Below are 11972 nucleotides of genomic sequence, written 5' to 3'. Positions count from 1 at the left end.
TTATTCGGTTCACATTAATTTGCACTTACACAAATTAGTAATAATTTCTATTTATTTTATTCCATATCTAAGTGTTCTATTTAATGTATGTAAATGATGAAGCACAATAATACAATCAAAACCACACAATTTAAGAGTAAGAACATATATGTGTGTATATATGTACATACTTATACATATATGTGCACACATATAACTGAATACAACATAAGACCATATAATAGATCCCCTTGGAAGATTGATATTGTGACATGTCCACAGCTCATATGATTATTATAACCAGTTCCACACACTTTATTACTGTGGTAAGTTGGAGATATAAATAAAATAGGATTATATAAGACTCCATTTTTGCAAACTTGAGAAAAGAGAGATTGTCCAGCAGGCCTTGAAAGAAGTAAGCCACCATGTTTTGAAAGGGCATCTGGACAGCTTCCAAGAGCTGAGAGCAGTTGTCAATTGACAGCCAGCAAACAAAAGGAAATCTTGGTTGTACAGACTCACGAAATGAATTCTGCTAAGATCTGAATGAACTTGAGAACTGATTCTTCACCAGACAAGCCCCTAAATGTGGATGCCATCTCTCGTGAACCTTGATGACAGCCTTGGGAGACCTTGAGCATTTACCTGACTTCTGACCCATGGAAACTGTGAGGCAATAGATGTTTGTTGTGTGAAGTCGCTAAGGCTGTGGTCACTTCCTATGCAACAATAGACATTAATTTAACGTTGATGAAAACTCACCATGTAAATGAGTGATCAGAAATACATACTATTCTTGTAAAATGTCTCAAAATACCTGATTACACTGTCAGTGTTAACATCTTTTAAAACAGTAGTCATGGCCTATAAAAGATGCCTAGGTGTTTATCTATGTCATGTGTGGATAGCACCCAGATAAATCTCAGGAAAAATGTATATGAAATGGTCAGTGTGTTAGCGATTATTGATATGGAGTGTTCACCTGAATGGTGAGCATGAACAGAAGCATGCTTGTGCCAACAAAGAGTAAGTATGGAATCAAGCATGTGGGTGTGGGTGGTTTGGAGATTTAGTGTGTGCAGGCTGTGCTCTCTGGGTAAGCTTGCCCAGAGTAAGGTATGGAAGGTGAGCTTGTCAAGGACAGGCGTGTTTGAATGGCCCATGTACCTGGGCCTGTAATTGTGTCTGAGCAAGTCAGCTTGTATTTCCGGGTTCATGTTTTTTTGGTTGTTGTTCTCTCTGTATGGATGTGGTATAGATAACCAGATTTCCCCAGCACACGTTATCCTTTTTCTCCTTTCAGTCAGAATAAGTGCTTATTTTTGCAGAGATAGGATGTAAAAGTAATTGGTGCACTTCTTGTTTATATTCTTAAAAAAAGAGGTTATCCGCCCTTCATTTTCTTTTTTTCCACTTCCTTTTGGCTAGGACATGGTAAAAACTGGAGTTACTAAATTGGACCCAGAGATGGAAAAAAGACATTTAAAAAGGCAGACAAATCTCACACTCTTGAACAGTTCAGAGATGGACCTGAGACCATAACAAATTTTTATTTTGTGTAACTCATTGGATTCTCAGTGTGTTCTGTTTTAAGAGAAAAAGGAATGATATCTTGAACCCTTACCTAACATAGACTTGCCTGTATCTCTCTCTGTATCCCTCTCTGAGTCCCAGGACACCTTGGTAGCATTTCTGCCTCAGAGCTCCCTGCAATTTACTCTAGGGCTTCAAAAATACACAAACTTTTGCAAAGCTCAGAAGCTGACACTTCAGATGCTTCAACATCTTTCTCCTCATTTCTCCATATTTTTAGAGAAAGAAGTTCACCTGGATGTAGCTCAGCTGGCAAGTCCTGAATATGAGTATCCATGGAGGTAGTTTTATTCAAATCCTTTTTGCCACTTACTGGCAGACTTTGTATAAGTCAATTAAAACGTTTAAGCCTTAATTTCTACATATGACAATTGATATAATAATAACTCTCTTTTAACTCTCTTAATAATTATATTATTAAGTTAAATAATTATAAGTTGCACATAGAAAACAGTTGGCAAGTCAAAGTTAAGTATCTTGTCATTGAATACTGAGTTGAGACTGATTCTTACATTTGAAAAATCGCATTATACCTCTGTTGATATTGATGATGACGAGTCAGTGAAGATCCAATTATGGAGCAGAAGGGAGACCTTCAACTCCATCAAGAATAGGTTACATCTGAGATGCCTGTTGTATACATAGGTACCATTGTCTACCAGCTCCTTGTATATGCAATTCAACACTTCTTTACGCAGTTTGAAAAATACATATTGAGTCATGATGTAGGGTCATGGTTAAAAACATAAGAAAATGTAAAAATCATAGATAAAAGGAATGTAGAACAAGAAATGAACAGAGGAGAATCTGGGAACAGATTGCCTTGGACTGACACTTGAGGAAACATTAAGGAGAAGTTCCAGCAAAGGAAACCAGAGTTACATTCAGAGGATGGAAAGAGAACTAGGGGAGAATTGGGCAAAGGAAGAGATAATGGAAATTGAATTGATAGGAGGGGAAAGTTAAAGAAGCTACCCTGTGACCTACTAATTATTTCATCTGAAACTCACTTGAGGGGAAAGAAAGGAGACAGATGGGCAGGTGGCTTGATCTAATCTCTTTGTCACCTGGACCTCTTATATTTGCAATGAGAAAGAAAACTTATCTCTGAAATACCCTTAGCAGGATGTCCCTGGCTAAGGGTCACTTGTAAGAAATTGAGTCTAATATCTAGGAGGAATGGCTCCCTGGAGAATGTCACATAAGCTGCATAACCCTTAACTGGATATAAAATAGAGATATAAATAACCTAAATAATCACACCATGTTAGATGAACATGGACCTCATTAGAAACCTCATCTATTACTCTGAACCAGAGATGCATGAATGATGCCGGAATGCAGGATCCTGAAGAGCTACCTTTGGCATCCTACACCTTTCTCTGCTTCAACTGGGCATTGAAATTACCACTAAAGCTCAACAATCACTAAAATTCTGATTCTATTATTCCACTTTGACAATAAGATCCTCTGTGTTAGTGCTTAGTCAATATAGAAATGTTTCAGAGAATACAGATAAATAATGCCTGAAAATATTAGTTGGATTTTTTTTTTCATTTGGGCAAGCATTAGTGGGCAAACACTGGCGACATTTGTTGTCAGCAAGAATATAGTTGACTGTAGATGAAATAACACATAAGGACTTAGAGACATCCATTCAAGCATTAAGAAGGTGAACTGAGAACAAAATGGAGGAAGTAAGTTTTCTCTGGAAAAATATACAGAGAATGCTTTTGTCCTTTTCTTCCCTTGGGTCCTTTCTTCCTCCTTTCCTTCCTTTTTTTTCTTTCTTTCCTTCCTTTCTTCCTCTTTTAGTTAAAGAGAGAAGTTGAGAGGAAGTCAGATTCAGAGCAGAAATTACGGAATTTTCTATGGACAAAAGAGAAGCATCTCTTACTTTGATACCAATAGGAAATAATAAAGGATAAATAAGAATCCTAGAAACTTTTGGAAATGCAGAAGTTGGAGGATATCCTATTTGATGGCTTCTATTGTTTCAACAGTGTAGGAGACAAATATGGATATAATGGCGTTGAATTTGGGCCCCGAAAGAGGAGCGTAAGACTCAAACTTGTAGCTGAGCAAATGAAAATAAGTGAAGGATCAAAAAGAATCAATGATAATCAATTGAGGTGCATTTGTTATTGGATTTCATGATACTACAGCATTGCATTTAACAGAATATTATGCATTTATTATTGGACTTTATGACATTCAAGCATTATATGTAACAGAATATTCTACCTTATGGTACTCCTCTCATATGTGCTGAGACCATTGTAACATGCACATATGAAATTCATTGTAAAAAGTTCTCTCTCTTAAACTTCTTTACTCAAGCCAAACCATGAATATTTATTTTGCAGTTTGAAAACCAATAAGCAAATTATCTGTCTTTAAATTTCTGACATGTCTGTTCTCGTGAGGTCTTTCCAAAGCCTTATTTTCAATAATTGTTCTCTTTTGTTGTTTTGTGACTGACCTAAAGTATCTAAAAATATATTTTATTAATCTCACTGTGTCTACTACATCCTGGAACCTAGGTCATAGAGTTTTTGTATTTGTTGTTTTTTGTTGTCCTCATCTTAGCTTCAGAAGGCAACGTTTTGTGTTTTATAAGAAATAGGAAAAAGAAAACCCTACCCATTTGCAAAATTTCACAATATCCACTCCCATTCCCCATTTTACAATACTCACACCCATCCCCAATGAAAGTCACTTCTACATCTTTCTCCAAAACAAGGATTATACAGCATCACATTAAGAGATATAAGAGTGGGAAGCCAATTTGTAAGGAGTCCTGAAACATTATACCAATACATTAATGAAACGCAAATCAGCCCCAAATAAGCACTCTAGTTCATACACATCTAAATTTATGGAATATTTTTTCGTATACACAATGCAGTCTCAAGTGTTTAAAATTCTGAAACACACACAAAAAAATAAATAAATAAAAAAAATAAAATTCTGAAACACAGGAATGCAGATTCTAATGCTATTTTCTCAGAGTATGATATATTTTTACTAATTTAAATTTTAAATCCTTCCCGGTATAATAAATTGTCCATTTCAAGGAAAAAGTTAGAAAAGGAAACTGACAAGAAAATAACTAGGTAAAAGCAGAGACAGGTTTACGTCTTTTTAAATCATTGTCTACTTTTTTAGTGTAAATAAACTTATAAAGTAATCTGTTTTTCCTTGGATTTAAAATATGTTATGAAATCATGAATAGTGATAGAAAAATTAGTGATTAAGAAACAAGTTAGAAACAACATGTATCAGTGTGAAATACATTTCTTCCCATTCCATCTAAATAAATTTTAATCACTAAAAATATTGGTTTTTAAAAGAAACAATTTGGTATATTATTTGGTGACTCCCTGCTTTCATTATGGCAGATATTTACCCTATGATAAATATCTAAATGATCACTTACCTTTAAAATATACCCAATTTAGCTAAACTTTACGGGCTTGGATCATACCCACCTCTCTAATCAGTGCACTCTGCCCCCAAGGACATAATTAATTGCATAGAATAATAGCAATTTATTTTCATTCTGCATACAAAATGGAGGAAACAAGACACAATATCATAAGAAAACTAAGATCACTAAGTATTATCTTATAATTCTGTTTGGTTGGTGTAAGAAACTTTAGGAGAGCTGTAGCATACTTGATCTGGGAAAAAAAAGAGTTAACATACACTCCACTGACTTTAGACCTTGTTACTTGAAGTTTCCTGATCGAAGAGGAGCCCTCTTTACACTCTTCAGTGCTATTGACCCCTGAAATACTCCATGGAATGTCCAAACAATGAGAACATTTTCAATCTATAGCAATTCAATCCAGCATACACTTTTATTAACTCATTTTAGGCCTCTCTGTGTCATCGATAATCCAGGATCAATATTAGACATGATTCCTACCTTCTCATGATCTTCTTTTGACATTATAAATGAGCCATGTAGCCTCTATGAAGATCAGGAAGACAAGTCATTCATATTTCCTTAACGTTAATAATTCCTTCTTGGTGTGATTTTTCTCAGAGAATCCAAACATAGGTGATGTCAACAGTGAGAAAAGAGGAAGTAAGATGTGATTTGATGACTGACATATTCATCACCTGATCACTTGGTAAGCAAGGAGTACCACATGCTAAGGGTACATAGTTAAAGATCATCCCTGACACAAGATGGCAGCCTTATTAATGAATATTTCACTACCAGTGACCAGAAAAACATTCTGGTGGAGAGAAATAAGTGCATGACTTAGGCATTTAAAATATATGCAGAAAGCAATATATATAAAGAGTTGACTGGCCATTGAAAAATTGTATTAATTTCCTACCTTAATCAGCTTAGGTTGTCATAAAGAATATCAGAGCCTGGGTGGTATAAATCCCAGAAATTTATATCTCACAGTTCTGGAAGCTGAGAATTCCAAGATTAATTCCAATTAATACTAGTTCTGGTAAGAGTTATCTTTTGCACTTGCAGCTAACCACCTTCTTTCTGTGTCCTCACATAGTAAAGAGCCAGAGGGACCTCTTGTGTCTCTTCCTTTTCTCAGAAGGTGGCCAATCCTATTGGATTAAGTCCCCAATCTTAAAACCTCATTAAGCCTTTATCACATCTTTATAGATCCCATTTCTGAATAGTAGGGCTTCAAAAATAAATAAATAAATAAATAAATAAATAAATAAATAAATAAATAAATAAATAGTAGGGCTTCAATGTTTGAGTTTGGAGGGGACACAAATAGTTCATAATACTCTCTGAAGAGAGATAACGAGACACTGAGTGCTATTACCAAGTAGTTAAAGGCTAACCATGGGAACTAGAAGTCCTTTCTGAAAGTTTATTAGGAGGTCCTTATCTCCTGTAGTGAGAAAGGGGACTAAGCTGAAGAATAGACTCAGAACCTGAGAGCAGTGGATCTCCAAAGAGGCTTAAATATTCAGTAAAAGCCAGCTTTTAGGCTAAATTTAGGACACTGCTTATGAAAATCTGAGAACCTGATATATAAGGTAGGATTTCTGGATGGATGCACTAGCAGATTTTGGCTTTGCAGACCCCCTGGGCTGTCATTGCTTGGGGAAGAAGCTCACCTCTCCTTAGGACATATAATCCTTCCCTTCTGATTAAAGATAATACACAAGAGGACAGAAATTCACCTCCAGGAGCCTCTGATAATGATAGTTTAAACTGAACATAATCTGCATAAGGACCTGCTGGGATTGACAGAAGAGGAATGAGATTATACAATAAAGGAGCTGCAAGAATTACTGAGCACATTTTTGTAGTATCCAGGGGAACATCCGTGGAATTAAATTTTGAGTGTGCTTGACTAGCAGGGCTAGAACTAAAGACTGGATAAGAAAGAATTAGTTGACCTGGTAGTACTTTCTTAGGACACAGAACTCTGACAGAGACCTTGAGAATGGGGCAAACACATTGGTAGCATGGGCATTTGGACCCGGGGGAAATTGGGGGACAAAGCTCAGTGACTTATCCATATCTGAGTTGCTATCCCAGCTAGGAAAGGAGGGTCTAAAGAGGCTGAGGGGGTGGGCATGATATAATAGATATATTCTTCAATACCAGAGGACCTGTTCAAGGATGATGTTCCAAAGGAACACCCAGAGGATGTACCATTCTTCAAGGTCACAAAGAATGCTCTGGTGAGAGAGATACCCAAGTTCAAAGGTTGCTCTTCCTTGCAGACTAGGACTAATGTTAAAGTGAGAGGATCTTCTTTGAAATGATAGGATAAGGACAATTGTTAATGCATAATAGAAAAATACTCATATATAGATTTCACAGACCTGTAAAATTCAAAATATATATGGGAGATTGGCAATTGGGTTGGCACCACTTATTTTTTCTAGTAAGAATATAAAACAAAACAAAATTAAAAAACTAGATTCTACATCCAAAGTAGAATCTTTCATTGCTGTCATTTCATGAAAAGAAAGATATTTCAATAACTAATTACAAAATGAAATAATTTCAACCCTTAATTTGAAGGGTTTAATTTCAACCCTTAATTTCAACACTTAATGAATAAATTTGGCCTTGGGAGATTTTTACTGAGTTGATCTTTTCTTTTTTCTTCCTCATTTTGACATGGACCAATAAAATCTCACTGTGGAAATACACTGGTTGTTGATCAGCACTTAGCAAGAGTTAAATTAGATTTGGTTCCAAAACAAACCATATGCACCAAGGATAGTGAGCAACTCCATGCCAAGTACTTTGATGTGATTGAGAAGACTCAGATTGGAAGGTCTGAGACTTAATAATAATGTATTTGCTCCCTACTGAAGTCTCTCTTACATCTGTTGGGGAAAAGCTGCCTCACAGCTCTTGCTTGAGATGTTAAAGCAAAACTTCACCAGATACAGGTAAATGCAAATTTAAATTGGATTAGCTGGCAATGGATCAAAATTAAGACAAGTGAAATTGCCATCAGATCCTGAAAACATAATCTGTTTGATTTTTTGTGTGCGTGTAAATCAAGGTTTTCTCTTTTCACTGCTAATCAGAATAATATACACAAGGAGTGGCACTCTTCTTTTTACAGGGAGTAGGCTATTTTTCATCAATATCAATTAAATATGCTCAGTCTTAAATGTGGGTTGCACATAAAAAAGGAGAAGACAATAAGATAGTGATAGAGTGCTATAGATATATTCAGACTGATCCAGGAATCAGTTGTTAAAATTGCCTTTGGATAGGGAAGTCCAAAGAATTCTCTTGTCATATTCATTGCCCTGTACATTACAGTCTTTCGGGATCCCTAATTTTTGTGTATGATTCCTGTATTTTTATGTGTTTCAGAAACCTCAAATCTGTAGACGTATTCTGAATCCATTTTCCAGTTCATTAATCTTAGCTTTATGTTTGATTCTCCATTTGATTTGTTCTATTGGTTTTATCCCCACTTGTGGCTTTTGTTAATTATAACAGCAGATACCATACACTTACGTAGAGTTTATGCGTACCAGGCATGCATAAAATGTAGAATCTAATTTCTACCCACTACTATTACTTCACTTGTGGAAAGGCCAAAACTGGGGTTCAAGAACCAGAATGTTGGGGTCAGATAGAAAGGAAATCTTGACTCTGCTGATGAGTTTGGATTTTGTTCAATAATGAGCCAACAAGGGAGGGTTATGATAAAATTAATTTAAAACAGCAACCTTAATGACAAGGTAGGTGATAAATTAGAAAGGATTAAGACATGAGCAACCTTAGAAAAATAGTACAGGGTTTTAAGTGAGGGATTCTGAGAGTCTGAGATAGAAAAAAATTCCTTGGAGATGGAGAGTAAGGAGTGGATTAAAGACCTATTTTGAGGTAGAATTGACTTACTATGGTATGTAATGTAGATAGTATGGGACAAATTAATGAATCAACTCAGTGAAAATTGGGGTTTCCATTGTGAGGATATCCAATCAGAAAATATGTGGGAAGAAACCAGAAGAAATAAAGTTAGAAGGAAAATATCATGTCGTGGACAATATGTCTGTAGGATACAAAGGCTGTTCTGAAGAGGTACCTTTTTAAAATAAACACTTGGTCATATGTCTCACAAAAACCAATGGTAATATTTCTGTTCTCAGAATGAAGTTCCACTGTTCAATATGTTCTAACAGAGCCTCTAAAACCAGACTCCATCCTCATTTTTGAATCAAGACTCACTTCAACACAGTCATTTGCTCTCTCTTTGAAGTTTTTTCTTTCCTGTGAGCATCCCCCCTCAAGATCACATTCAAAAAATACTTCTACTTCTCCTCAATGTGTCTGTAAATATTTTTCTCATAATGGACTTCATTGAATTTAATGTTTACACATTTGTTTCCCTCAATACAGGACAGATGCTGTGTTTCACTTGGTTTTCTGGCCCAATAGCCAATGTAGCTAGGGCAGATTAATGTTTGTTGAATGAACAAATGAATGAATGAATGAAAGATTAGTTGAATAGCCAATGTCCATTAGAGAGTTGTAATTATAAATCAAGGGTCCCAAAGATAGGTCGTTCAAGAAAGATATTTAGGTGGCACCCAGAGAGAAGATCATTTTAATGGGAAACCATTGGTTAAGGGTTTAAAATGTTGAATAGGATGAAGACTGAGAAGAGGCTGAGTTTGTAATGAAAGAAGCAAGTATGGACAGAAATCATGGTTGGAGGATGGTAACTATCATGAGCATAGCATTGGGCAGTGCCACAGCAAGAGTATGATGATTTTTCTATCATCTATCTATCATCCATCTATCTACCTATCATCTGTCTATCTAGCTAGCTAGCTATCATCTATCTATCATCTATATAATTAGGTGGTTAGTGTAGTACTCTTTGTCCTTTTTATAAGGCAACTATGGAATGTATATGGGCCGAGCCAATTGAAATAACTGAAAATGTCTACTGAGAATGAATGTTCTTTTACAGCTAAGGTTCAAACAAAGAAAACTGGCATAATATTAAGAAGCCTGGACATCTGTAATGTCATACTAAACAGACTAATTCCTGAGAGATAAAAGTAGAGCTATAAATATAAACATAAGTTCAGTTTAATTAGTGAGCTCATAGAATATATTAACATATACCCCCTTCTCAAATTTTGCACTACATTTTCACCTGGAACACATCAGAGCTACTTGAATATGGATTTATTTTGCTATAGAAAAAAATAATAAGGCTTAAAATATTTTAGTAAAGTGCCCAGGAAACATGTTTTGCAAAGTACTAAATCAGTTCATTTATTTTGATGGTTTAAATTTTGAACTCATCAACCAATCCATGTAATAAGACTAATTTTTCATTTAGTGATATTTCTTTACTTAAAACCAAAACTAACACATGTCTTTATGAGGTCTAAGATGAAATAAATCTATACATGGGATAACTATATTTTTAAAGCCTATATAGGCTAATTATGAAATTAGTGAAGTGTTACATTTAATTCATTGGGTTAATTGACCTATTTAATTGTGTTTCTCTTTAAATATTATATTGATTATAAAAGAATACCATAACCCCATAATTAAACAGAATTCACCGAATTATAAAATGTCTTTTCTCATAATTGATTCTATTCATAATATAAAATATCAATTTGCTGATCATAATTATGGTGTAACACACAACACTTGAGTATTAAAAAAAAAATGGTTTAGGTGACCTGTTACTCAATGCAGTAAAAAAAAGGACTTCAAGAGCTTCTGAAATAGGTCAAATCATAATGGTGATGTTGAACTTTTCAACTGAAAATAATAAGGTTTTATTTCCAGTGTTCACTGACCTAGCCTGAAACTTAATGTAATTTAGAAATAGTTAAGCTACATTTGGACTTATTTAGAAGCAATTGTTCACTCTGTGTCCTATTAAAATGGTTATCTCCGAAATGGTTGCTGATATCTGCATTGGCAATTCTGCTACAATTTGAGAATCTGAAGTGATCATGGCAAAAAAACAGTTACTGTTACTTTTTCCAAAACAGGAATTGATTATTAAATCATTTTGATTTTGGTGTCACTGCATATAAATACAAAAGCACTAGTATTATATTACTTTTTTTTTTTCAAATTACATAATCATTGTAGCATGGGGTTGTGGTCGCACTATATTTTCTGGTTTATTAACTACTGCAATATTAAGAAAAAGAAAAAAAAGAATTTTCTTAGCCTAATTTCCATTTTATCATGATTGAAGAAAAGTATACTCTAGATCAAATAACATCTATCCTTTATATCAGGACATGTTAGATGCAGTTCAGACTATGAAGTTAAGCAATATGATAACTGATTCCACAATTAGATTTATTTATTTATTTATTTATTTATTTATTTATTTATTATTTTATTTATCCATGAAAGACAGACAGATAGAGACATAGGCAGAGGGAGAAGCAGGCTCCATGCAGGAAGCGGATGTGAGACTTGATCTGGGACTTCTGGCAAAGGCAGATGCTCAACTGCTGAGCCACCCAGGCATCCCCACAATTAGTTTTAAATTTTCTATTTACCACAATAGCTACTGTAGAAAACAATGTACCATCTGCTTTCATTCTGAATTTGTCTTCATAGGAATGTGAGGGCAGCCTGCTACCTCATGTCAGCATCCATTATAAGGCACCATGCAATGTGACATGACACGGTATGACAGATGCAATCCAACTCAATATGGCACCTGTGAAGTCATTGCAGATGAGGGAGTAGAGCTCATGTGCTCTCATATCTTAGCAAAGAAATATTGGAGAAATGCTCAGGTATTTTGTTTTAGTTGTTTCTATCAACCTAATTTTTAAAGAAACAAAATGTGCTCAATTTATTTTTCTCAAAATTCTCAAAGGAATCGATATGGTTAAGTAAAACTAGCAATCTTCATTTC

General features: G+C 34.9%; 1 long non-coding RNA gene across 1 annotated transcript; it reads left to right on the top strand.

Moving 5' to 3' along the window:
- Nucleotides 1–746: 746 nt before the first annotated feature.
- On the top strand, nt 747–9375 carry LOC102151553. Its single transcript, XR_005376083.1, has 4 exons — nt 747–1008; nt 1796–1856; nt 5627–5714; nt 9205–9375. It is a non-coding gene; the product is annotated as an uncharacterized LOC102151553 (long non-coding RNA).
- Nucleotides 9376–11972: the final 2597 nt, after the last annotated feature.

This window comes from Canis lupus, chromosome 22, assembly GCF_011100685.1.
Source record: "Canis lupus familiaris isolate Mischka breed German Shepherd chromosome 22, alternate assembly UU_Cfam_GSD_1.0, whole genome shotgun sequence".
Classification (NCBI taxonomy): Eukaryota; Metazoa; Chordata; class Mammalia; order Carnivora; family Canidae; genus Canis; species Canis lupus.
This window is presented reverse-complemented; position numbering and strand designations above follow the sequence as displayed.